Consider the following 25,929-nt stretch of genomic DNA (forward strand, 5'->3'; position numbering starts at 1 on the left):
AACTGGGTTATCTGAGTCCACACTCAAATAATGTGGGATTTTCTGTCTTGATATTCTGGGATATAGGGCTGTGTGGAAGGGCCCTTAGATAACTCAGTTCAAAGCAGATATTGTGGATTACCTGCCTGGATATTCTGGGTTTTATACCTGTGTGGAAGGCCCCTGAGATGGTGTGTGAGGAGGACATTTTGAAATGGAATAATGCTTTCGAATAACAATTCTTTAAGTCAGCAGCAGGTTCTGGAATCCTGCCTTGAGTAGAATAACTGTCATGTCCAAATTTCTGAGGTCTTTCTATGTCACAAGAAGGCATCCCACATGTTTAAGATGAAACACTAGAAGTGGAGCTGTGTCCAAAGGGACAAAGGATAGTAGAGCCAGATTTTCTCATCCTTTGCCCTGATGCCTTAAACCATTTTTTCCTTTCCAGCCATATTTAAATCCCATGTCTCAGAGAAGCACAAGTCCAGGGTTTGCTCTCAGAAATTTCACAGAACTGTGAACTATAAAGAGTCTTTGACACAGGCCCTTATTAACTATGCAGACCTTTTCAGCACCAATCTCAAGCTGTGTGTATTCTTTTTCTTTTCTCCTAAACTATCAAGCCCGTCTCTTGCCCAGTGCATCTGTTGGGATTAATTGAATTGCAAAGCACTTTTTCCTGAGAAACCTGGTCTTTTCCTGCCCCCATTCATGACCTGCAGGGGTTGCTGTGACTCGTTTAAAATTCAGTTTAAGTTAATTCTTCTTCATACAAAAGTAAACTCTTGAAGGTATTTCGAAAAGTCTCCACTTCAAGATAAAGTTATAGAATAAAATATTCAGGATGCTTGTTCTGAGATGGGGCTGAATTTCAAAACAGGAAATAGCAATAATCATTCTTGGTGCCTTCTTTCCAAGGAACACATACATATTCAGACATCAAGTAACTGAAGTAGTACCTGTCTGCAAAGTGTTTTAAAGACACAGTAGTTGCACTGTATTGCAAACACTTAGCACAAAGCTTCATTTTTAACTTTAAGTTGCAGGGGGCAGGACGTTATATAGTAAGTGAACCAGGTCCACTGACGACAAATTGCGTCCTAACCATGAAGCATTGTTTTCAAATGACAAGGTCACTGTGCTTTTCTTTTTCTCACTGGACCAGTTTTAGAGAGTCAGGAAAATAATTACATTTTTTTTTAAAAAAAATCGTAAACCTGATAATTACACAGCGCCACACAGGAGTGAATATTAAAGAACTTTAATGCATCCCTTCTTGGTAATAAAGGAAAAAAGGACCAGAAAGAGCTAGGCATGCAAGCTTTAAGAAATGATGTGAAAGCCATGTTCAAGTTGCTAGAACAAAAGCAGTTCATGACATGTTCATCATCAGGAGGTTCATATTAATTCAAAAGAAAATGGTTGATTTTGTGAAATGTGTCAGTGTGTACAGAAAGGGCAAGGAGGTGCAAACTGGGGAAAAGGCTGAAATATATCATTTTACTTGTTCCATGGTGTCATATTTGTCTGTTCCAGTCAGATGTTTCTTAGGTGGTAGACAGACTTAGTAGAAAACATGAAAAAATAATAGGATGGGAAAATGCTTGTTACTTACTGTAGATCTTTTTGTACTATACCATTAATTGCACTTAAACTTACACCAATTTCTGAATTACTTCACTTTTCCATATCATAAATATAATATTATATAATCTAAACAATATAGTATTTCTGTGCATTCTTTGGGCCCTCCACACTACATCATCATTATCATCATTTGATGTACAACAAGATTATTGCACAGCAAACAAGATTACTATGCTGGCTTTTATATTCAATTTGATATGTATCGTGTTCTGTAGTTGATGGTGGTTGGTGGTGGCAGGCCGAGCAGTTGGTGATGGAAGGGGTTAGTATAAGTCGTAGTTCTAAAGGGCTGAGTAATCTGTAAGTAAGAGTTTATAGGTGAAAACAATCAAAGGTGGGGGCATGCAAGAGATAGTTTGCAGATGGGTACTACTGATTATAAGGATCTAGCCTGGAGGCCGATCTTTGGGACAAAAGTATTTGTTCTATTTTGGTAGTAGATGCTGGCAGTTTCCCTCTAGGTTTGTAGATTTTCAGTATCCTGACCTGTCTCCTGAACCCTGGAATCTTGAATCTCTGGACTGGTTTTTGACTACAGTATAGACTTTTGATCCTTGTACTTTACTCATTAAACTCTCTGCATTTGACCTCTGGACTGGACCCTTTGACTACAGTGTTTTCTTGAACCTGCATCAATGTTTGCTGTCAGTTTTTGTTTTATATTCTGTGGCTGAATGCTATCTTTATGTTTTACATTTGGAAGACAAAAACAGCCAGAAAGTAAGTTTGACACAAGTTGGGTGTTTTGTTTTGGTTCACCTCTGCCTGCGTACTGGCAAAGCCCATGATCACACTTCAGACACTTCCCAAGTGTCTAGGACTGCGTGGTGTATTGGTGAATAATGTGTGGAGATCTAAGTAGGGTGGCCCTTTGTAGCTGAGAGGTGGTAATTTTATCAGCGCTGACTGTTTATAAGTGCAGGCCAAGATCTACAGGCACTGCACCCAGTGTGCTGATCACTACTGGGACGACCTTCACTGGCTTGTGCCAGAGGTTTTGCAGTTTGATCTTTAAATCCTCATATCGTGTAAGCTTTTCCAGTTGCTTCTTGTAAATTCTGCTGTCACCTGGGATTGCAATATTGACAACCTATACTTTGTTTTTTTCCATGATTGTGAGGTCAGGAGTATTGTGCTCCAAAACTCTGTCAGTCTGAATTCGGAAGTCGCAAAGTAGTTTGACATGTTCATTTTGTCTAACTTTTTCAGGCTTGTGATCCCATCAGGTTTTTTGTCACTTGCAGATGGTCCTGGCACAAGTTCCAGTGGATCATCTGAGCAACAGTATTATGCTTGTTGCTGGGCTGCAAAAACCAGGCTCTCAGTCTCCTTTTTCAAATTTCCATTTGTGAGCCACATCTATGTTTTTTCCTTGTCAATTTTGTTCTCAATTTTCCCAGGAACTGTCCACGGAGAGCCCTCTTTTGCGAGTTTTCTCTTCTGCTCTGCATTGAATTTTTATGGTATTCCCTCTTTGTCTTTTGCACTTTAAGTAGTTTTCTACTATTGACTTCCATCAATGTTGGTTCTTGACTGCCTTTCACATAATCTGCCAGTGCATGCTTCTCTTTTTCTACCATTTGTTTCACTTGCAGAAGGCCTCTGCCTCCTGATCTTCTGGGCAGGAAAAATCTATAGACATCACTATGCAGGTGTAATGAGTAGTGGATTGTTATCAATTTTCTTGTTTTTCTGTCCAGATCTTCCAGCTCTGCTTGTGTCCAGCTCACAATTCCAGCAATGTATCTGATGATGGGAACGGCCCAGGTATTGTTTACCTTGATTGTATTTCTACCATTATTATTATTATTATTATTATTATTATTATTATTATTATTATTATGCTTTTTTTGTCCACAAAGGAGACTCATTATGATTCCACTTCAATTGGCAGTGTTCTGTAGTATCCTGGGATTTACTGTTTAGAGAAGGCTATTTAGAATTGTCAGCTAGAGATCTCTGGTTCCTTCCAAACTGCAAATTGCAGAACTGCATTAGCTGCATTATATACAGTTATGGCAGTTAAGGTGGAATTACATCATTATAACTGTAGAGTGTGAAGGGTCCCCCAGCACAAAATGTTCCCAATATACTACTAGTGAGTCTAGTATTCTTTTTATGAAAAGACAAACATTCCCTGATTTATTTGTTTGCTCATCATGGTGCTTGTGATGTTACTTTCATGTGTAAACAGGTAGATTTAGTCATTTTTTCCAAATGCAAATTTCAATAGTAGGTATCTATAAAATTGAGAGGATGAACATATGTAAATGGTTTAAATGGTCATATAAAGTGTATTCCCTGTTCCATTAACTTTACAAATTAATGCCTGTTCCCGTATTCAGCCAACATGACGAATGAGTCAAATGTTTCAGGTTATCTGTTTTAAGTGATTTTTAAAAGGCAGACTCAGTTGCAGACTTATGTCCAGTTGTTCCTCTTTCTCTAATGACCTTGCCAAAGCAGCAGAATCAGAAAAAACCTCCCTGCTACTTCTATTAAAAATACATAAAACAGAACACAAATAAAACCATAGAACCGGCACATATTTCTAGTGCCTAGCATGTGGCTATTCTTTCTTCTACATTCTGAAACCGGCATGAATCCCCCCTCTTTCCAGTAAGCCTTGTTCTGAACAAAGGAACAAGTTGTAGGGCATCTTCTGCATATTGTAGAATCACAGACCGGGAAAAGATCACAAAGGCCATCCAATCCAAGCCCCTGCCATGCAGCAAAACACAAAGCTAACCCCGACAGATGGCCATCCAGCCTGTGTTTTAAAACCTCCAGAAAAGAACACTCCATGACACTCTGAGTCAACATATTCCATTGTTGGATAGCTCTTCCTAATGTTTAGGTGGATTCATTTTTTCTGTAGTTTGAATTCACTGTTCCATGTCCTAGTCTCTGGTGCAGAGAATAGTTCCCAACTCAGGCTTCAATTGGTCTGTATAATGCATTCATCTGGATGAAACTATTGTCACTACATGTAGGGATTTGTGAATGCATGACAGGTGTGGACATATGTGCCCTATAGCCAAATGCAGTCCTAACATGGAATTTGAGTCCTCCCATCTCCTTAACAACCCTATTTCTGGTAGGGCAGAAAAAGGGTTGTTCTCCTTTTTCTCCTAGAAGTACTTATACACCTTGAAAAGCATTGTGTTGTTTTAAATCAGAAGTTGCTACTTGTTTTCTCCCCCATCCACTGCGTTTTTGGCAATCTGTGTGGTCCTGTCAGGAGGCTTCCATGGTCTGAAAACTTCCCCTCCAATCTTCTAAGTACAATGTATAAGCATAACCTATTTTGAAGCCAGACCTCAAACTATATTGCAGTGGTTTCAAATATATTTTTCACTACATACTTCAAATCCATATTTCCTGAAGAGTTTAGAGCATCTGGCCACAGTTGGCCTCAAATTGAAAAGAAGAGAAGATTGAAGCAGAAATTGCTTCTACCTGATCCTGGCGCTAATGTGGCAGCAACCACATTTTGACCTAAAATAATATCACCGCCATCTGTCTGCAAAACCTGTCCATTTTTCTACCTAGCTCAAGTGGGGCCATAAAACAATAGTGAGGTAATATTATATGTTCTGTGTGTGCATTTAAATCCTGAGCTATTCTAGTCCTTTCTGGCTCTGGCTCTTCAGGCTAAGCAAACTAATTAGACAGAGAAAAGGCCACCATCTCCCAGATGTAACTACAAATGTGCAACCAATTCAGATCTGGTGTCATGCTAAAATGCAATTTGTGCTAACCATAACTCAGTTCTTAAGTTACAGATTAAATATCCAAATGTCCAACAAGCCAAGCTACTTTTGTTCACTGTCTTTTTAGATACAAAGCTTCACAAAAACACTTTGTATTCCTAAGGTGCATGGTCCTTGAAGTTAATCTGACTTTGATTATCTATGATTTTCAATTAGGAGAATGTACCAAACAACAGCTAGCACAAAATTTAGTTTGCAAATATACTCCAAAACATAAGGTGTAGAATTAATGCAGTTTGATACCAATTCAACTGCAATGGCTCAATGCTATGGACTCATGAGAGTTGAAGTTGCACAAGAATCACAGTTTTTTTCTGCCAAAGAATGCTAGTGTCTCACCAAATTACAACTTCCGTGATAATTGTGCTGATGCACTCATTGTTTCTGATTCATGTTTTCTCACTGATCATAAACAGAGATTGCCAATTCAGGCTTTACACTCAAATATCATTATAGCCTTTTAATCAAGTTTTGATATGATGTCTGAATTGAAATAGAGAGCTAAATGTAATTACTAGTCTTATAGACCTAATGGAATCAATTGCTGAATGGTAAGTCAACACGTATGTAAGTTATGGGCCTAGTTTTTTGTTGCTACAAATATTTCCTTAACTTTGTTTAAAATATGTAACAGATTCTGAAATAGTTTCTTGCAAGATGTAAGAGTCTGGGGAAAAAATGTGCACAAATCATGGCCAACAGAAATAAAATTCCAGTTACTGCTAGAATCCCAGTACAGCACTTAGGCTGTTTGTAAGGTAAGGCCATCAATCTTCTAAGCTTTAATGTTACTAACATCCCAGGAAAACATGATATTGTCTCACATCTATGGCTGAGTGTATTTATATTATCAATCCCAAAGCACAGATTACATATATTTAAAGTAAAGGTGTGACTTCCGTAGCATTCTACAAGATGCATTCCTGCGTGGTTCATATCCCATTTACTCCTCTAATTTGCCCAGTTACAAGGAACCTGGCAGATATAGCTTTAAGCTTTTTTTCTTCTTCTTTTCCAGGTAATAAATAATTCAATTCCATTATGCCCTATTTATTACAGAAATCAACCTGGAGAAAAATTTGATGAAATAGTCAGGCTATTTCCTTACACTATTCAATTATCCATATGAGTCATCAAATTCTTACTCAGTCAATCCAAATTTATTTGAAATGAGAGACATGAATATCAGAATAGGAATGTGGCATTCTCTGAAAACCAATGTTTCTACAAATAAATGCCACAATTAACTTTGACTTATGAACAAAAAAGTACTATTATGAAAACTACATTAACAATTCAAGATAGGAAAAGGAAAAACACCTTACCACCACATCCATAGATGCTCAGTGCATAAACTACTACAAGAATTGGAGAAGCAAATCTGAAAACCCCTTCAAAACTGTGTGTGTGTGTGTTGGTTTTTGTCTGTCTATCTCATCCACATTCCCAAACATGCACAGACACACAAAAACAACAAGATCAAAGCAAATTGAAGCAAATATGTATGTTCTTGAAATACTTATGGAAATACTATGTCAGATCTATAAATGCTATTTTATGATCAACCACATTTTCTCAGGAGATGTAACAACATTCCATTTTACTACAGTAAAAGAAACCAGTATTTTACGATATTCCAGGAGAGCTTTTAATTCACTGTTTTATTGGAAAGGGTGACGTTAGTGTGCCACTAAAAATATGTTTTGTGAATTAATATTTTCTTCCAAGTAGCCATTGCAGGATTATGTAAATTGAATAGCAAATAACTGCAATAAAAATTAGCTGTGCTTTGCCATCATTTGTGAACTCATACTATTATTTTTTTTTGCTACCAATTACGTCCTGAAATCAGTGTTTCTCTAATTGCTTCTGCTCTAGCTAGCCATTTTATAAGAACATGGACCAAGATGTTTCATGCTTTACATTCTTATTCATTTGCACATAATCTCATCTCCACTGACATTAGCAGATTACAAGATACACATTACCACAATATGGAGAATGCAAGAACCTGATTATTGTAAAGTCCCATCTACACTGATCATTTAGGTTGGCATTGGATTGGATCAGTGTCCAGCCACAAAAGGCAAATCAGTTGATCCTGATTAACCCAGGAAAGCTACATCCTGGTATAACCCCACTCAGAGAAATTATACCAGGATTTGGGTTCTCCCCTGAGTTTTGGTAGTCCAGACAGTTCATATGTACCCAGTGCTTCCGAGGCAGGTGACCCGGGTATGTGGAATGGCTGATCCCTCCTCCCCTCCCCCTGTATCCTTATTATTGGAGGCTCAGTCTTCCTCCTTCTGTGCCTTCTGACTTCTGTGCCTTCTGCCCCTCCTACCATCCTCCTTCCTGAGTCACAAAGCAAAAAAGGAGGAAGTGGGCTCTCTGAGCATCAAGTAGCCAGCAGTGACATGGGGGAAGGAGGTGCCAGTTGGGCCCAATCCAGCAGCACCAAACTGAGGAAGCTAGAGGCATCCCTGTTGGGTCACAAAGTAGGGTGGAACTGGTATTTTCGATGCCTGTTAGGAACCACTTTATTGAGTTGTGTAGAACCACCATCTGTATACAAACGTAGTTTAATAATCAATGACACATGGCAAAATTATGCTTGTGCATGCAGCTCAATCACTTGCATTGTTTTTGTCCTTTTGCCTAGAGTGAATAAGCTTACCAGGAAGCCATAACCAACTACACAATTTCCCTTTATATCATAAATGGGGCTTATGATTAATTACTTCCAAAGAAGCTACAATCAGAAGGCAACTTTACCATCAGAATTTTCTGTAGATTTAGGATCTTTGTTTGGACAACAGTTCCTAGATCTGATTATTTACAAGTTTGTAGATATTGTTAAACTAGTTCCACCTCCTCACCTCCATTTTCTGCTACCCTAATTCTCTACTGCTTTTTTGCAATAACACCATCCCCCCGCTTCCCATCTAGGGCCTCCACACCACAAGGCTTCACTTGAATTCCAGCCCCTTTCTCCACCGATTCACCTTTTCCTCTGCCGATTCTTTCAGTTCCCCATTACCACCTTAAATCAGGCTGACACATGCTGTTGGAATGATAGGTAAGGGAGTCTGGGGGTATTCTGGTGGACAGGAGATTAGATGAGGAGGAAAAAAGAAGTGGTGAAGAGCAGATGAGTGGAGAAGGCTTTTAAAAATCAAGTTGATACATCTGAGAATAGGAGTGACTGGTATAAGTTACTGAGAAGCAACTTCACTATTTCTCCCATTGTAACAATACTACTTCAAAAATTTCAATTACTATTATTCTTAACAGTGATTGTCAGCTTCACTAAAAGGTGGAAGAAGAATATCACATGGTTCATATATTGGCCTGCCCTATTACTTTGTTCTCTCTTCTGGGTATTTAAATGATGACAAGGAGGACAGGGAAAGAGGGTGTCTGTATCAAAGACCGAATATTTGAAGAAGCATACTTGTAAAACATACTTTGTTCTTCAGTATGTTTTACAGTCTTGGAAATCTGAGTAAGCTTCTTTATAGAAGTAGCTTTCCAAACTGCGCACACTTTCCCTTCTTAGAAAAGTTGACTGAATGAGTTATAGCAAATCAGTAATAGCAATTATCCTTTCCTTCCTGTTTTAATCGGGTTTGTAGTCCTGGGGAGCAGATGTATGCTCTATGAATGACAGCTGGTACTTCTGGACCTTTTAGAAGCCTTTAATATAATGGATCATAACTCCAGTTAACCCAGCATGTTCTATGAGAGATGCTATATCTGATTCTGTTGTTGTTCCATTATTTTCAATCTGAAATCTTAACATTAGTGAGCATTATTTCAGCCACCTGGTAGTATGTATATGGGCCACATGCTCTGGGGCTGATCCGGGGTAGAGAACTGCAAATCAGCCCAGGGGGAGATTTTGCAACATTGCTTTCTTCAATACCAGTTTGAAACTGCATTGAATAGTCTATGTAGATGTGCCATATGGCAGTGAATTTTGAAATGATTTTCAGTTCCTGCCCTCACCCACCCTGGAATCCACTCTGTCTGACAAGTGGCTACTTACAAAGGTGGCATATGTCCACAAAAGCAACAAAGTGTCTGGAAGGGTCCCCAAATCACTATATGTAATCTTACTTTGCCAGTGATGCCTACTATCAGACAAGTCCTAAGTGTGAGTGGCCCCTTATTAACTGTTGTATAAGTTATATACAGTCCATAGTATATCTTTGATTGATTGATATATTTATAAGTTATATGTTTGATTGTTTTGAGGATTTTTCATTCCAGTTTTTATAGGTATAAGTGGTTCCCAAGTTATTATAAGTTCTGTAGGTTTATTCTTAAGTTGAATTTGTATGTAAGTCAGAAGAGGGGCATTTTAAAAGTAAGGTAAAGGTAGTCCCCTGACATTAAGTCCAGTCATGTCTGACTCTGGGGTTTGTTGCTCATCTCCATTTTAAAAGTATAACTAGCCAAATATATATAAACCAGTTATATATGTTAGCTTTGGATAGCATAGGGAAGGTTTAACACCCCTGTGGTATTTGTTTTGCTGTCTGTGACCCTGTTTGGAAGATTTCACTTTCTTTTCCTGTGATGATTGGATTTTGAAAAAATTGGCTTGTTGTGGAAACAAGCACTGATGATAAAGCTTCAGTGGAGACACCTTTTCCCCATGATAACTCTTTTAGGGGTGAATTTCCCTTCCTAGGGGTAGATTTATCTCACTTCCTGTTGTCTCACCTGTTGTTACCTATGGATCATTTGTAAGTTGGATGTTTGTAACTTGGGACTGCCTGTATATGCGCATGTCTGAATAGAGGAAGGCACATAGTGTTAAAATACCTTTGGAGCAAAACACCCTTTTCCTATTTTCCATACACTTCATAAATCTATTTAGGACTTGGAGGAAGCCCAAAATATATGTACCACTATTCTGGGTGGTCTTTCCAATGTTGCCTTTTTGGTTTTCAGACCTCCTGCTTTGTTTTTTCTGTAAGGACCTTTGTTAGGTGATGAGAAGTAACTTCCATCTAGGTGGTACTGATTTTCTTGCAGAGCAAAATTGATAGCATCAGAACAATTGTAAGATATATAGTCATGGTACAAAATATACTACTTCAGATAAATCATTAGCTTGAATTTTGTCAGAAAATGGGTATTGATTTATAAAATATGATGACAAAACCCTATTAAAGTAAGAATTATGGGGACTGCTTTCTTTACTCCATGGTATCAAAAAATCTATAATAAAAGTATTACAATAAACACTACAGCTAAAACAAAAATGGACTTTAAAAAACTCTTACGTTAATTTATCAATATGATTATCTAAAAAACACAGATCAACACCTAAGAGACAGGTCTAGTTTCAGTAGGTGACTCATGATATACAGTAGTACATATTTGTTAATGTTCTATTATTGCTTTATATAAAGTAGATCCAAGTAAAATGTATATAATTATATACAGCTTTTGAAAATATTTATGATTACAGAAGCATTTGCCATAACAATATATACTTCCTGAGACAAAAAGTTGGTACTCTCAACATCAACTGTGAATCAAAATTCGGGATATTATAAAAAGATAGAAGTCATTACTAAAATTAGTTTTACATTGAAAATCTATCACATGACATTTTTCCCACTCACATCACAGTAAGCCATAGATACTAGGGGGAAAAAACCCCAAATTAATTACAAGTAACTGGTTATTTGCAACTACTTATTTTAAACTCTGTGTTGGAGACAGAGCTAAAGTTGGCTAAGTCCTCCTGGTACAAAGATGACAGGTTTGTTTAAACTCTGTCCCTTTCCCAGTTTTTAGATAATTTTGTCTCTAAAACTCAAATAACTCCAGCCTTGTGTTGGATTTTAGGCTTACCAGCTTGATTCTAATTCATATTCATATATTCTGACATAGAACAATGATAGAGATTAAAATTTTAAACACAACTAAGGCATAGGCTCTACCAATGAAAATAGTACAGAGGAAATATTTTGTTTGGATTATTTGCTAAGCAACAATAATGTATAACAGAGTACTGAATTTGCACCATCAGCAGTTAAATTGGAAACGGTAACATTGTTGTGGGTTTACATCCCCTCTTCACAGCACAATTCTGGGGGGAAATGCCTGAGCTTTAATAATTCTTCATAGCAGCAGAAATGAATTTATTTAAAGACTTTTTTCCACTGTAATTTGTAAATTTACTAAAGAGATGGACAAACAATTATTTAAACAAAATCAGTCTAGGAAAACAAGAAAGGCAGAAATAAATGTCTTATTTGTACCAAACGTTTATTGGATCAATATAGTCATTGGGAGCAGACAGAGTCTATTCACAGTAACAGATTGGCCTTTATGATCATTATTCGCTACTCAAAGTAACCCATTTCTTTTAGAAGTTAAAAAAATGATTGGAGCTAGAAAAAAATAATAATTGCATACCTCTGTTTGTCCTTGGGATCACTAGAGATCTATCAGCTAGTTGACATATCTCCAGTGATCCCAAATGGACCTTTGAGTTGCATCCCATATAACTATAAACCTACATCTTTAGAAGATCAGTTTTATTATGGTGCCAGGAACAAACTGATGTTCCTAGATGAAGCATACATACGAGTAGCATACCAGAGCGGGTAGCTATATGGTCCTCACAGGGCCCTTCCACACAGCCATATAACCCAGAATATCAAGGCAGAAAATCACACAATATCCGCTTTAAACTGGATTGTCTGAGTCCACACTGCCATATATTCTAGTTCAAAGTAGATAATGTGGGATTTTATTCAGCTGTGTGGAAGGGACCATAGTGATTTTAGACCGAAGCTCACAGCATTCCTTAATGCTAGGTCTGTTCTCCAGGGATGTAAAGAGTTGTAGTTTTAGCAACATGTGGAAAGCCACACAATTCACATCCCCAGTGTATCCTGTCACAAATGTAAAGAGCTGCCACTTCCTCAGTTTTAAACCATTCACTATTTTATTCCTAATTTTACATTTGGTTCTTCATAACTGTATATCAATGGTAGATACACTGTGACTTTAACAATGCATGCAATTTAAATTCAATACACACAAACAGATATACACACAAGCAGAGCAGAAATGTATGCACTGATAGAATTGACAGCTCCTCCTTCTCTTTCTTCTCCTTCCCAAACTTCAGTGTTACCTTAATTTACCATGTGAATAATGAGCAGAACTACTCATTAAGACTAGAATGTATCTCTAGAAAAATGCAAAGATGCCCACAACAATGCTCAACTTTGTGCAATTTATACTGTCATGCAGTGCTGACATATTATTATGACCAAATGAAATTCCAAAGTGATACACTAGGCCTATCTCCATGTATCCTTTTTTGCTCAATGACCCCCAGGCAAATCAGATGCATATTTTTGAGTTCTTGGGATAAGCAAGTTCTTGGGAGACTACTATATTAATAATACAGTCTCCACCACTTTATGAATGGGAACAGGATCTTTTTAACACCAAGCCAAGGAGTTGTGACAGTTTGAGAGAAGAACAGTGCAATGGCACTGTTGTGCCCCATGAAGACCCTCACTGTTTACCCCTAGTTAAGCCCTTTCTAATTAGAGGGATTGATATTTTATGTACAGTTTCTGGGGGGTCAGTCTAGACAGCCTCTTTGCATTTGAAGCCTCTGTTGCCCTGCCCCTTTAATAATCCCCTCAGGGGCAGAGCCTCAGACAAGGCATTTCTGATTCTTAGAAGAGTCAGCCTTTTGGTGACTGTAAGGTGAAGGGACAGGAGGGTCGGAAGGTCTACAAAATAGCAAATGGTGAAGAGAGAGGAGGGCTGGAAGGTCTACAGAATAGCACAAGGTGAAGAGAGAGGAGGGCTGGAAGGTCTACAGAATAGCATGTCCAGTTGGAGCTGTATTCAAGTTCAGTCAGAGTTAAATATTGAGATCATCTTGGAGACAGTTGAACACCATACAAGAAAGAGACAATAAGAAGAAATAAAGACTCAAAAGCCTCAGTTTGACCAGAACTATCTCTCAAAGACTTTACCTCTCTCATCATAAAGACTTTGTAGTGAGACTCAGGAGGAGAGAAAATCTAAAATTCTTGTCCGTTAATAAATTCTTGTTTGATTCAACTATATAGTTTCTGATCTGTTCCCTGCGCCAGTCAGTTCACCTTCCAAGTAGTTAAGATAGTGTGGGGGCAGAACAGGCATTGTGTATTGAGGTCTTCAGTTTTCATACAAAGTCAATAAACATTCCAGATATTTAATTTATGAAGACTTTAGCCTTCTTTGCCAAAGAGTGCTGGAGCCTCACCAAATAACAAATTATTGGATTCCATAGCATTGAGCCATGGCAGTTAAAGTGGTGTCGAGCCATTAATTCTACAGTGTAAGATGGACCCCCATTACTAAAGACCTGTCTATGATGATGAGGGAGTCTACCAGTCATTGTCCCAGCCCATTAACCTAGTCTTTTTTTCCTCTAGAAAAAAAAGGATAGCAAGATGTGAAGAACCAGAATTTGGATAAACCATGTTTATTCAAAGCATACTTGCATTTTTGAAAGTCATTTGTAAAATGTCTGATTGATATTCCATTTCAGATGACACCTATATTGAGTCAGGTTGAAAAATATTAACAAGTAGCTAAATTTAATTACCACATCATTTGTGTCATATCCAGCTAGAAACTCCTTCTACACTGCCAAATAAAATCCAGATTATCAGTTTTGAACTGGATTATATGGCAGTGTAGACTCAGTCTGGATCTACACTGCCATATAATCCAGATTATCAAAACAGATAATCCACATTATCTGCTTTGAACTGGATTATATGAGACTACAATACCATATAATCAAGTTCAAAGCAGATAATATGGATTTTATATGGCTGTGTAGATGGGGCCTCATAAAATCCAGCTCAAAACAGTTCACGTGGATTATCTGTTTAGATAATCTGGATTATATGGCAATGTAGAAGGGGCTGAAGGAGACCACACAACCGTATAAAAACCACATTGAATTGGATTATATGGCAGTGTGGACTCAGATAATCCAGTTCAAAGTGGATATTGTGGATTATCTACCTTGATATTATTCTAGGCTATATGGCTGGTGGAAGGGCCCAGAGTTTTCTGTGCTAATTTCACATTAGAACAACTTTCATACATTACTGTATTTTATGCTCATGAGTTTGAGTAGAGAAGGTGAAGTTAAGACATAAGCCCCTTCTACCCCGCCATATAATCCAGATTATCAATGCAAATAATCCACATTATCTGCTTTGAACTGGGCTATATGAGTCTACACTGCTATATAATCCAGTTCAAAGCAGACAATCTGGATTTTATATGGCAATGTAGAAAGAGCCATAAACCCAAGTTAGTTTTCTATTGTTAAAGAAAAGCAAAACCAACTAAATTCTCTACTACTCATCTATAAAAAGAGTCAAAGCGACCTCTTGCCACTAGTTTCATACTTCAGTGATGACTTGCTTGTTTACAGCATGAAGGTCATCTTCAAAAATTGCATTTGGATTTCCCCAGACTGAACAAATAAAGCTAAGCATTCCACAATGTAAATGGATTTGAGCATGACTACACAAGGCGGAAACTGCCACAGAACAAGAGGACTACATGTCCTTTCCCTCTCTCCTTTGTATACTAGTCATTACCTAACAAACAAATACTTTTAGTGGGTGTTTTAGCTAAGTATCATAATGATGAAAAATAGTGTTAAAAAGACTGTGAGTAGACCAATCCAATTTACTTCATCTTGTAATCAAGTCACAAATGGCAACTTGAAATTAGAATCAACATTTCATAAGTAGGATGAATTTCAGCAGTATGGCAGTTCACCAACTTTAATTCTAAGTATGTTTACTTGACAGAAATTTCCTTGCATTCACTTTAATTTTAGAATACTAAACACTTCAGTCTGGTTTAGGATGAGAGCATATGTTAAAAGGGAGGACTGACTCCCTAGGATACAGCTGCAAAATTGCAGTTCAAGATCCCAAGTTAAGTGGCAATTTGGCACCCCACAAACCTATAATTTCAGCCTCTCTATTAATCTGGACTGAAGGGAAATGTACATTTATTAACTAACAAGTCAGCATAAATTTTACGGTGCCTTTGAACACCTAAGTTAGAGAATGCATGATTCAAAAATCTTTAATATCAGATTCTGAATGATTTCATTTCCTGATTTGGAAGCAAATGAGGAACTACCTCAGACCTGAACAATTTTAAAACCAGTAAATTTGACTACAAAATGAGAAGTTGCACAGCACCAATGTTATTAGGAATGAGTCCACGACAAAAGGATAGCTATTCTTACATTCTTTCTTAATGTATCTTGATTTTTGGCAGCAGGTCTAGGTATTTGTTGAATTTTTGGACATACAAATTGCAGAATTGGATTGTGAACAATTGTTGACAATTGGAAAAAGGACAAAGGACTTCAATTCTGAGTAAGGACTGCCCCTGTCTCTTTGGGTCAAATCTCACCCCAACCATAAACCCATGAGGCAATCTTACCCAACGTTTTCTTGGTCTCAGCTTTGGAGCTTTACTTCCATTACAAGGATAACATGGACCAACCCCAAAAGAATCTTACCTATTTCCTGTCTCATTACAACCCATTATTGTTAGTGTTGAAGTCAAAAAAGAAATGATGAAACAGTATTGGGCTCAAATACTTACCTGAACATTGTATATCTGTACAGGTTTGCATACATATCTGCACAGAGATTGTGGTGAAGGAGAAAACACACCGCCGGACTCAGGAATTACAAAGCATATGAGCCAAAAAAAAATACATAGCAGCGCAATGGAGGTGTTCTCCCCACCCCTTCCCTCTTGTATAAATAGCTCACATATTTTTGTCTGGCCTGCTGCTCATTAGGGCTTTTTCAGTTGCTGGGTTTGTCTGCCTGTCTCCCCGTGATTTGTCTGATGGCTTTTCTCTGCCTAATTTTCTATTATAAACCAACCTTATTTTCCACTTCCTTAGCTTTTCGCTTCAAGCCTTGGCTGCCTGATACACACACATAACTGCTATCTCCTTTTCCTAGGTAGAGCTTTTATCTCAACTAGAGCTTAGAAATAACATAGAAAAAGATGGGTATTGTTATTTTAAAGTTTTATACATTTCCCTTTAGTAAAAAGTAGCATTTTCTCATTACTTCAACAAGCTATTTTGGCTGATTATTTGGAGAAAATGGGCAGGTAACTATTTTTCAATAAAAATGATTTTAAAGCAGCACATTACTAACAAATAATGTAAAATGTTACTATTTTTGCAACAAGTAATAGGTAATAATTTTGAAAGGTAGCACCAACACATTAATCTTTAAATTACAATCTTTGGTCTCCGTATAGAGCATGAAAGGCGGGGGGAGGGGGGATGTCTGTAAATTGTAGCCCCAGACTATGTTACAAACTGTAGAAGTGTGTAAGTCAAGAACAATGTAATACATGTCATTAGACTATAACTCCCAGCAGCCTTAGCCAGCATAGCCCACAATGCAGAATGCTGGAAAGTGAGGTCTAATAACATCTGGTGGGCCACATTATTCCCATTTATGGTAGAATACAGTCCGGCACATATGCCAACTGTCTAACACTAAATTAGTAAAGCATCTCAATTTTCTTGGGCCAGTAAATGCGCAAGCACTATAGGGCCAAGGCTTGAATCCAACTGTTAGCACCAACAAGGACTCGCATATTGACCTCTAATGATTTCCTGGGAAGGAATCCCACTGGAGCATTGCAGCACATCAAAATACCTGGGAGTTACCCTGGACAGTGCTCTGACTTACAAGAAGCACTGCTTCGCTATCATGCAAAAAGTGGGAGCTATAAATAATGTAATACAAAAGCTGACTGGTACAACCTGGGGATCACAACCAGACACAACTGGCCTTGTGTTTTGCTACTCTGCTGCTGAATACACATGCCCAGTGTGGAATACATCTCACCATGTTAAAACAGTAGCAGTTGCTCTTAATGAGACATGTTGCATTATCATAGGATGACTATTCCCCACATCACTGGATAAATTATACTGTTTAGCCAGTATTACACCACCTGACTTCTGCTGGGAAGTAGCAGCCAATAATGAAGGACCAAGGCAGTGACATCTCTGGCCCATCCCGTTTAGATATCAGCCAGCACACCAACACCTTGAATCAAGAAATAGCTTTTTAGGATCTTTAGAGATATTCCCAGGAACACCTCAGCAAGTGAGAGTCCAAAAATGCCAGGCTAAAACCCAGAACCTCAATCCATGGCTGATACCAAGTGAAAGATTCCCTTGTGAATCACAGAAGACTGGGTGACTTGGAAGGTGCTGAACAGACTGCGTTCTGGCACCATGAGATGCAGAGCCAACCTTAAGAAATGGGGCTACAAAGTGGAGTCCATGACATACGAGTGTGGAGAAGAGCAAACCATAGACCACCTATTACAATGCCGCCTGAGCCCTGCCACATGCACAGTGAAGGACCTTCTTATAGAAACACCACTCCAAGTGACCAGCTACTAGTCAAAGGACATTTAGTATAATGGCAAGTTTTTAAATACATTACAATTGCACCCTCAATTTGCCTCTGACATGATAAATAAATAAAAACCAACAAGGACTGACTCAACGTTAAGTAAACTCTTACACATATTTCGTCAATGTGTCTACTCTACTTGGGACTAGCTATTAAAATTAAATCTAACAAAGTGGAATCATGCATCCAGATGTTGTTAGAATCTTTTAACAGTCCTAGCCAGCATGCCCGTAATGGTAGCGGACAATGTAAACTGAAATGCAACAATAAAAAGGCCACATAATTGCCACCCATGTGATAGAGCCTGGAGTTCTCTGCATTGGGCGTAAAGAATGAGACAAAAAAGGCAATGAATTTAGCTTTTTGCTTCAAGCCTAGCTGTTCATTTAATACCTGATGATGGAATGCTAAATGAATAGGTCTAGAAATCTTTGTCAAAAGTGCACCTTAACTCTTTACTGCAATACTGCTTCTGGCCTTTTTGAAGGACCAGGAAGGAAATGCTCTTTGGTGCTTCCCCTCAAAGGAATGCTGAGAGAACAGAGGGGATCCGTGTTGTTCTTAGGTTCTTCCACGATAGACTAAGCTCTTACATTTTTCCACTTTACTCAGAGAAGGAGTGGTTCCTTTCTTGATAAAAACTAAGACTGTGCCTTAATTTTTATCAGATTGAGGAGCTATTCCCTTCTCTGAGTAGAGTTGCAGAAGGTCTTTTTGAATTCCTGGGCAGAAAAATGGTGGTGATGGCAATCAGGACTGACTGGTCTGCTGAAACAATTCTGTCACTTTCTCCTCTCTGTGGAATGACCTTTGATTTATCCATAGGTGATATCAAAATCCATAACTTTGGCCCCAGAACCTGTCTTCAACTTATACATGAGGATATATGGTACCTTGGTTCTGATTGAATCTAAATGCACACAACCTTGCTGAAAAGTTTGCCTGCTGAATGCCAGAACACAGAAAAAGTTGGGCTGAGTTGGAAAATCAGATCAAGATTCTGTGATTCCCATCACTCTTTAAGTATTTATATACACACAACTTTACTGAAAGGTCAGCCTGCTGAGTGCCAGAACATGGAAAAGAGTTCAGCTGAGTTGGAAGATCAGATCAAGATCCTATGATTCCCATCACTTTTTAAATATTTATAAATCTTCTCATATTTTTCCTCACACAAAAGCAAAGGAGAGCTGTAGTGGCTTTCTGACTTGTTTCTGAAAAGAAAATAATGAATGGAATGTTCTTGGGTCTCTAAAAGTGTCGGCACAGGAGTTGGGCACATTCGCTCTCCGTTTCTATTCATCACTTTTCACTCCAAATCTATACACCCAGTTAAACAGTAACTAGTGCATATCTGACAATAGCACCTACCATGCCCATCTATTTAATGGCCTGTCAGTAGAGCCATTATACAATCAATTTCTTATGGATGTACAGCATGGCCATAGCATGATTTTTTGCCCCACTGTTTTGGAGAGATGTCCAACAAGATTTTAGTTTTCAGAGCATTTTTTTCTTTTTTCTTGTTAGGCAGTGAGGTGTAAAAAAAAGAACAGTGTGTAGCATTGCTGATTTAGGGCCATTTTCTCCTGAAGAGGAGAAGGGACTCCTGAAGAGACAGAATTCTAAACACTATATTTTCTTGCACCTTGCTTAGAGGCATCAAATATGTCTAACAGCATGGCTACAAATATGCTCCATTTTTTTCACCACCCAACATGTTCGTTTTTGCCTGTAGCATCCATCTGTAGAGAAATGAGACTAGAACAATGTCGGATTCACAGTTATTTATGTTTCTTGCACAAATTAGCCCTTGTTGCTAGAGCTCAGTCAAAGTTTAGGTCATATAACCTAAGCCTGCCTTCCCCAAACAACACATTCAGATGTTTTATATTATTATTCCCATCATCCTTGATAATGCAGGGTGGGGTTAATGAGATTTTAGTCAGGGTTCTTACAAGCAGAATGAAAACAATAAACAATTTTAGAAATGCAGATCCACTAATTTTTATACAGGGATTTCCCAAGACATAAATATTATCTCAAGGGATTCTCTAAGGCAATGGTTCTCAACCTGTGGGTCCCCAGGTGTTTTGGCCTACAACTCCCAGAAATCCCAGCCAGTTTACCAACTGTTAGGATTTCTGGGAGTTGAAGGCCAAAACATCTGGGGACCCACAGGTTGAGAACCACCACTCTAAGGTAAAAGAAGGCTGAGAAAGGCTGGTATAGACAAATTCCAGTCTGGCTTCAAGTATAGTTATAGCATGGAGATGTTTTTGGTTATTTTGGTAAATAATCTTACTGGGAGCTGAACTGAGGGAATCTACTGGATCTGTCAATAGCTTTTGACACTGAGCGACCTCTAAAAGACAGGACTTGGAAGAACTGTTCTATCTTTGGCCTGTGAGATCAATCGGGCTGTTTTGTCCTGCATAAACATATTCATATACACTCTGTGAGAGGTTACCTGAATTTCTGGGATTTATAGTTCCATCATTATGACACCCAGCACTATCTCCTCTTTGCTACCTTGGCAGTAAACCAATGCCTGTTGTCAGTAATGGAATGGATGAGACTGAACAAATTGAAGCTTCATTCAGACAAACTACATCCAGGTAATCTGAAACACAGATCAGGGAATGGGGATTCAGTCTATTCTGGGTGGGATTATACTCCTGAAATCTGTAGGTCACAGTCTCTAGATTCAATTCTGAGCAAAGATGCTCAGCTTTCAACAGTGGCTACTTGTGCAGTTAAAACTAGTACACTAGGTTTGCATGTTCCTGGGCATATCTGATTTGGGTGTGATGACAAGTCTAAATTATATCAATTTTGATAGCTCTATGTGGGACTGCCTTTTGAGATTACTCAGAAATTGTAATGGGTCTTTAATACTATGTCTAGGGCTAGTAACAGGGGACATATAACTTTATTGTTCAAGCAGCCACTGGCTACTGGCCCATTTCTGTACACAATGGCTTGTGATCTATAAAACCTTAGATGGCCAGGTTCCAGACTACGTGAAAGACTACGCATCTCTCTATAACTCTGCTTGAGCTATTAGACCTTTGAGAATGTCTGTCTTTCTTTTCCCTTCCTGCCTATTTCCTTTCTTTCTTCTATAAGCAATTACAGCACAAGGTGAGATTTAGTTTTATGTCTTAAACAAAAATGGCTATCATGTGAATGCTATGTTATGCAATAGAATATGCATCACTGAAATTCCATTTCACAAGCATACACTGTAAACTGTAGCATCTGAAAGCAAAGGCGGATTGAAATCCTTGGCGGTTTCACATCAGAGTTACATAGGACAGCTTTCCTGTTTGATCTTCTGTTTCCAACCACCATGAGGTGTACTTTGATTTCTTAAACTAAAGAATACATGAATAGAAGTTGAAATCCTGCTGATGCCAATAAGCTGAACAAAATCAGCTGCCAAAATTGTACAAAACCATAGACACCCTGGTCTTGACAGAAAGCCATATGAGCTCCTGCCCAACATCCCCCCTTAACCTCTCAAGCATTCAGTTATTTCCTAGAGTGAAGACCCAAAATGAAACAAGAAATAAACTAAACAGAAGTGATATATCTTCAAACAGGCACAGGAGTATCCAGATTTCTGAACTGAATCCTCAAATGTGCAGTCTTAAAAACTACTATTGCCATAATGGAAGATCTTCTGCACATTTTTATTTAAATGTTCTTCATCTCCAGGTTTTAAAAACTCTTACCATTATTTCCAAGTTTGCAACTCTCCTTTCTATTTTTTTTAATCAGAGAGGAAGAATAATGGGTGTTTGTTGGCTTTTACTTTTTGTGTCATTGCAAAGAACAAGACGTGCACTGACCATCGGAGTCAAAGACCTGTAGGGAGTGAAATACAGAGCACAGACTGCCTCTCCTTGTCAGGTGCCTCAATCCAAGTTTGCTTTGTTCAAGGCTTTTCTTTACAGATAAACATTTTGCTTAGAATACCACGGAAAATGAATGTACAAGTAGTCCTATTTTTATTTTCCGGTATGTAATGCAGTTTCTCGATTCTTTCATAAGGAAAGAAGGCTTGCAAGGCAAATGGTATGCCAGCTGGTTGCTTTACTTCCTCATTGTCAGTTTGCATGGGAGTGGAAAATAAATAAAGAAAACCCTCTGGGGTTGCTAGGCAACTACAAGGTGGGATATTAACTGCTTGTGCACCACTGTGCAGGCCAGCAAGAAGTTCTTTCCCCCCCTTTTTTTGTAATTGCCGACCAACTGCAAGTTTTATTTCTCCATCAAAGGCAATTTATCTAGGCACGACATTGCATTCAAAGTACATACTGAGCGTATCAAGTGAAGCAGAGAGAAAGGATGAAAGAATCATGGTGTCGGTGGGGAGGAGGCAAATATGGGAGCCTGAGCCAGCGATCCAACCACCCAGGATATGGGCAAGCTTTTAGATATTTTGTGGAACCAACTGGGAGCCCACAGTGTGGGCTGATCAACAGTTGCAGGCTATGTCATCTGGGGTGTGTGGTTGTGTCGGCGTGCATGTGCAACTGCAATGCTAATTCAACATGGACAACTGCGGAAAGAACCCTAGGCAGAATATGAAAAAATAAGCCATGAAAAACAGCAATCTGCATGACTAGCTCTACCCCAAATGCCTAATTAGTGAGGTAATCGTCAAAAGATTTCTGGTAGGCGGCCACATTCACAAACAAGCCCTATCCTCTTTGGTGACTTGCATGCTTCCCTTATGACTTCTGTGGCAAAACAAATTATTTGATTATGGGTTTTTTTTGCTTTGGAAAGTGTTTGCTTCCTATATGGTGGCCCACAGCAGCAAATCTAGTATCCGTTTCTCATTTTGGACTTCTTGTAAGACACATGTGTCAAACTCAAGACCCATGGCGAACCGAATCCGGTCTGCCATGTCATTTTATGTGGCTCTTTCAAATGCTGGACTACAAGTCCTTTATTCATCATCATTTAACACCATGACTAAAGCTGATGGGAGTTGTGTTACAGAAACAACAAGGCCGCAGTTTGTTCTGTTTAATCAGGAGAGTGGGGTTTGAATTTAGCTACAAAACTTGCAGATATGATGTCTGACTTTAAAATGTCCTTTAGTGTTTCCCCAACCTCAGAGCCAAAAGTGCTGTTGGGTTGCAATTCCCATTATCTCCAATCCTCATGGCGGATAATCAAAAGTGATGGGAATTGTGGTTCAATAACATCTGGGGTAAAAAGAAAAGAGCACTGACTTCTACTGAAAAAAATATAGTTAGTCCTGTATCCACAGATTCTCCATCCATGGATTCAATGACTCTTTGAAGATAAACATAAGGCTGATGTAGCCCTCAATGAAAATGAGTCTGATATCCATGTTGTAAGACATTAAAGCAACTTAAAAATATTGTACAGCAACATGGTCATAGGAAAGGCTTTGGAACTTATGCTTGTGTATAAATTGAAAGAAAACAACAACAAAATTCCCAACCCAACAAATCTGGGTCAGTTTAACTCAGGCCTTTACAGCCTTTGATGTTACAGCTGTTTGGGCCTCCAACTCTTGGAAGCCCTACCCAGGTTGTCCAATGGTCAGGAATTCTGGGAGCTGGTCCAAAACATCTGGCGGGTCACAACTGGCCCCACAAGACAGCATTGATGCTTTCCCTCTCTGCAGAATGACCTTCAACTTATTTACCAGTCATATCAAAATCCACAAAATGTTTTCTCAACTTATGCATGGCATTGAATATAATTATACAGTATACATGGGTCAATGATGGAACAGGAACCCAACACAAAGGCTGTGACAAGAGGCAGAGAACACATAACTCCATAGCCCATTTCGCCTCATTTGCCCAAACCAGAGAAAGAAAGACAGCCCTTCTCCCCACTCCTCCTTCATCATCGTTTTCTCCTGTCCAAGCTGCATTCAGCAGTGACACAAAGAGTCTTGAAGAATGTGGTCTGCAATTTTTGATGCTTTATGTGAAGCCATTTTTAATAAGGGCTTACTACACATGCCTCTTTACAGAGTAACTCCAAAAGCCTTGTTTAATAGCGACTTAGTGTAATAGCTCTGTCTTTGCACTAACAGGCAGATGGCTTTCCTTACTCTTCTTCAACCCCCCCCCCCCTTTTTAGGCTGTATTCTCATTCTTTTCCTCATTCATATTCCTTTTCCTATCTGTATTTATATAGATATAAACAGAAAAAATAAGATTAATTTCTTACATGCCCTAAAGTTTTGCCCTTGCCTTATCCTCAGGTCAGAGCAAAATTAATAATTTTGGCCCCCAAATCTGCCCTTGCCTGTTACATAAGCTAAACTCATACACAAGTATAAACTATAATCAGTATGCAAACACATCCTGTCAATACAATTAAAGTGTATTTAATGTTTTGCCGCCTACTATAAAGCAAGTACTTTATGCATATTTTAAAACAATCCAGTGCTCACCTCCATTATTTTAAATTATTAATAGGTCAAGGTCCCATTTGGGTTAGACTAAACAAGGGTTTTAAAATGCCAAAGAAATTCATGAAGTAACTTATATCGGATTTTGAAACACCTAATCAGTATTGCTGACATTCTTTATGTGCAAAATAGTTTGCTCTAGACATGAAGATAGGCAATGCCTTCTGGTTTTTAAAAAGCTTTTTAGTACTATTCAGCTGCAAGTAATTCTCAACAGTCTGGCCAAATTGGTTCCTTGCTGGCAAAAGAAAGATATTAAGAGCTCAGGTTGTCTGATCAATGAACTTGATCAAAGGTTCTGGATACAACTAGATGGTTGTGAAACATTCACCTCTCTGGACTCATAGATTTCCGTCAACATTTTAGACCATAAAACATGGCTGTTTATTTCTGAGTTGTGTTAATATCTTGTTTTTCCTCCAATGAGCTCTAAGAGGAGTATATGCTCTTCTCCCCACTTTATTCTTACAATTCTGAATGACCAATTGGTCCAAGACCACCCAGTGAGTTTCACAGCTTATTGGGGGAATTCAGTGTAGATGTTTCAAGTTGCAATCCAGATCCAATCACTGCCAGGAAAACTTGGCAAAAATTAGAAACTCTGTTTTGTATGTGATGAGATTGGCTTTCCCACAAACTAGAACCTCAAACATCTGTCCATATTCCCAAAAGATAAAAGATGTTTTGACCTTTACATCCTTCAAGTGAAACTGGTGAAAATTCTATAGCTGTGCCCGTGCTTAAATTATAGCAGATGCCTCTGATCTAGAGTTTGTTTTCGGCACATTGCTCTAAAGGATGTGTTTAATTTCAAATTTAAGATTACTGGGTTATTAAAGTGAGCAAAGCTGGTGACTTCCATGTCAATAGAATGGTGAGTCTGCTCTAGGTTTAAATCCAGAATGTGAAGGAGACAGTCAAGATATTCAGTGAAGAGTTCTTTGCAAGTTAAGACTTAAACCAAGAATTGTTTCATTGTCGCACTGGGAGCCACCACAGGAGGTGAAAATATGTTCATATCATGTTGTATAAAACAAAACAGAAGGACATCTATTATCTCACTTAGTTACTATTAAGAATTCCCTTGATGTACACAGTCATCCTCAATCAAATCAAATTCTAAAACTCCTTTCTTCTCCCCCTTGTACGAGGAAATGTAACACTGTTTTCTCCTCTCTCCTTCCCAAGCAAAAATTATTAAATCCTGAAAGGGTGTTGGTAAAACACCCCTTTTACAAGAATAATTATCTGATTTTGTCCTCTGTAGTGTCAAAATGCATATGACCCCATGAATCATTACACTGCATATAAACAGTGGCAATACCATGGCTTCCCATTTCAAACTAACAAGAGGAGAAATGTAAGGAATTTCATCTTATGGTGACATCTTCTGGGAACCAAATTGGCTTTCTGCAAATGCACCCTGGCCAGCATATCCTGGCCATAAGGCATAATATGGGTGGTAACCTGACTGTATGAGTGCTACCAGAATATTTCAGCTACACCTCTG

At 38.4% G+C, this 25,929-nt stretch overlaps 1 protein-coding gene across 3 annotated transcripts in view; it reads right to left on the reverse strand.

Annotated features, from left to right (window-relative positions):
- Window positions 1-25,929, reverse strand: part of PLXNB2 (plexin B2) — a 402,707-nt gene that overhangs the window by 138,650 nt on the left and 238,128 nt on the right. The window contains exon 1 of one of the 3 annotated variants that reach the window (XM_060777772.2): window positions 16,092-16,150. The exons of the other annotated variants lie outside the window; for them this stretch is intronic. The gene's annotated coding sequence lies outside the window, so the exon portion shown is untranslated. Of the gene's footprint in view, window positions 1-16,091; window positions 16,151-25,929 lie in introns of those variants that run through there. 3 annotated transcript variants of the gene reach the window in all.

The sequence above is a fragment of the Anolis sagrei genome, chromosome 5, assembly GCF_037176765.1.
Source record: "Anolis sagrei isolate rAnoSag1 chromosome 5, rAnoSag1.mat, whole genome shotgun sequence".
In the NCBI taxonomy this organism is placed as follows: Eukaryota; Metazoa; Chordata; class Lepidosauria; order Squamata; family Dactyloidae; genus Anolis; species Anolis sagrei.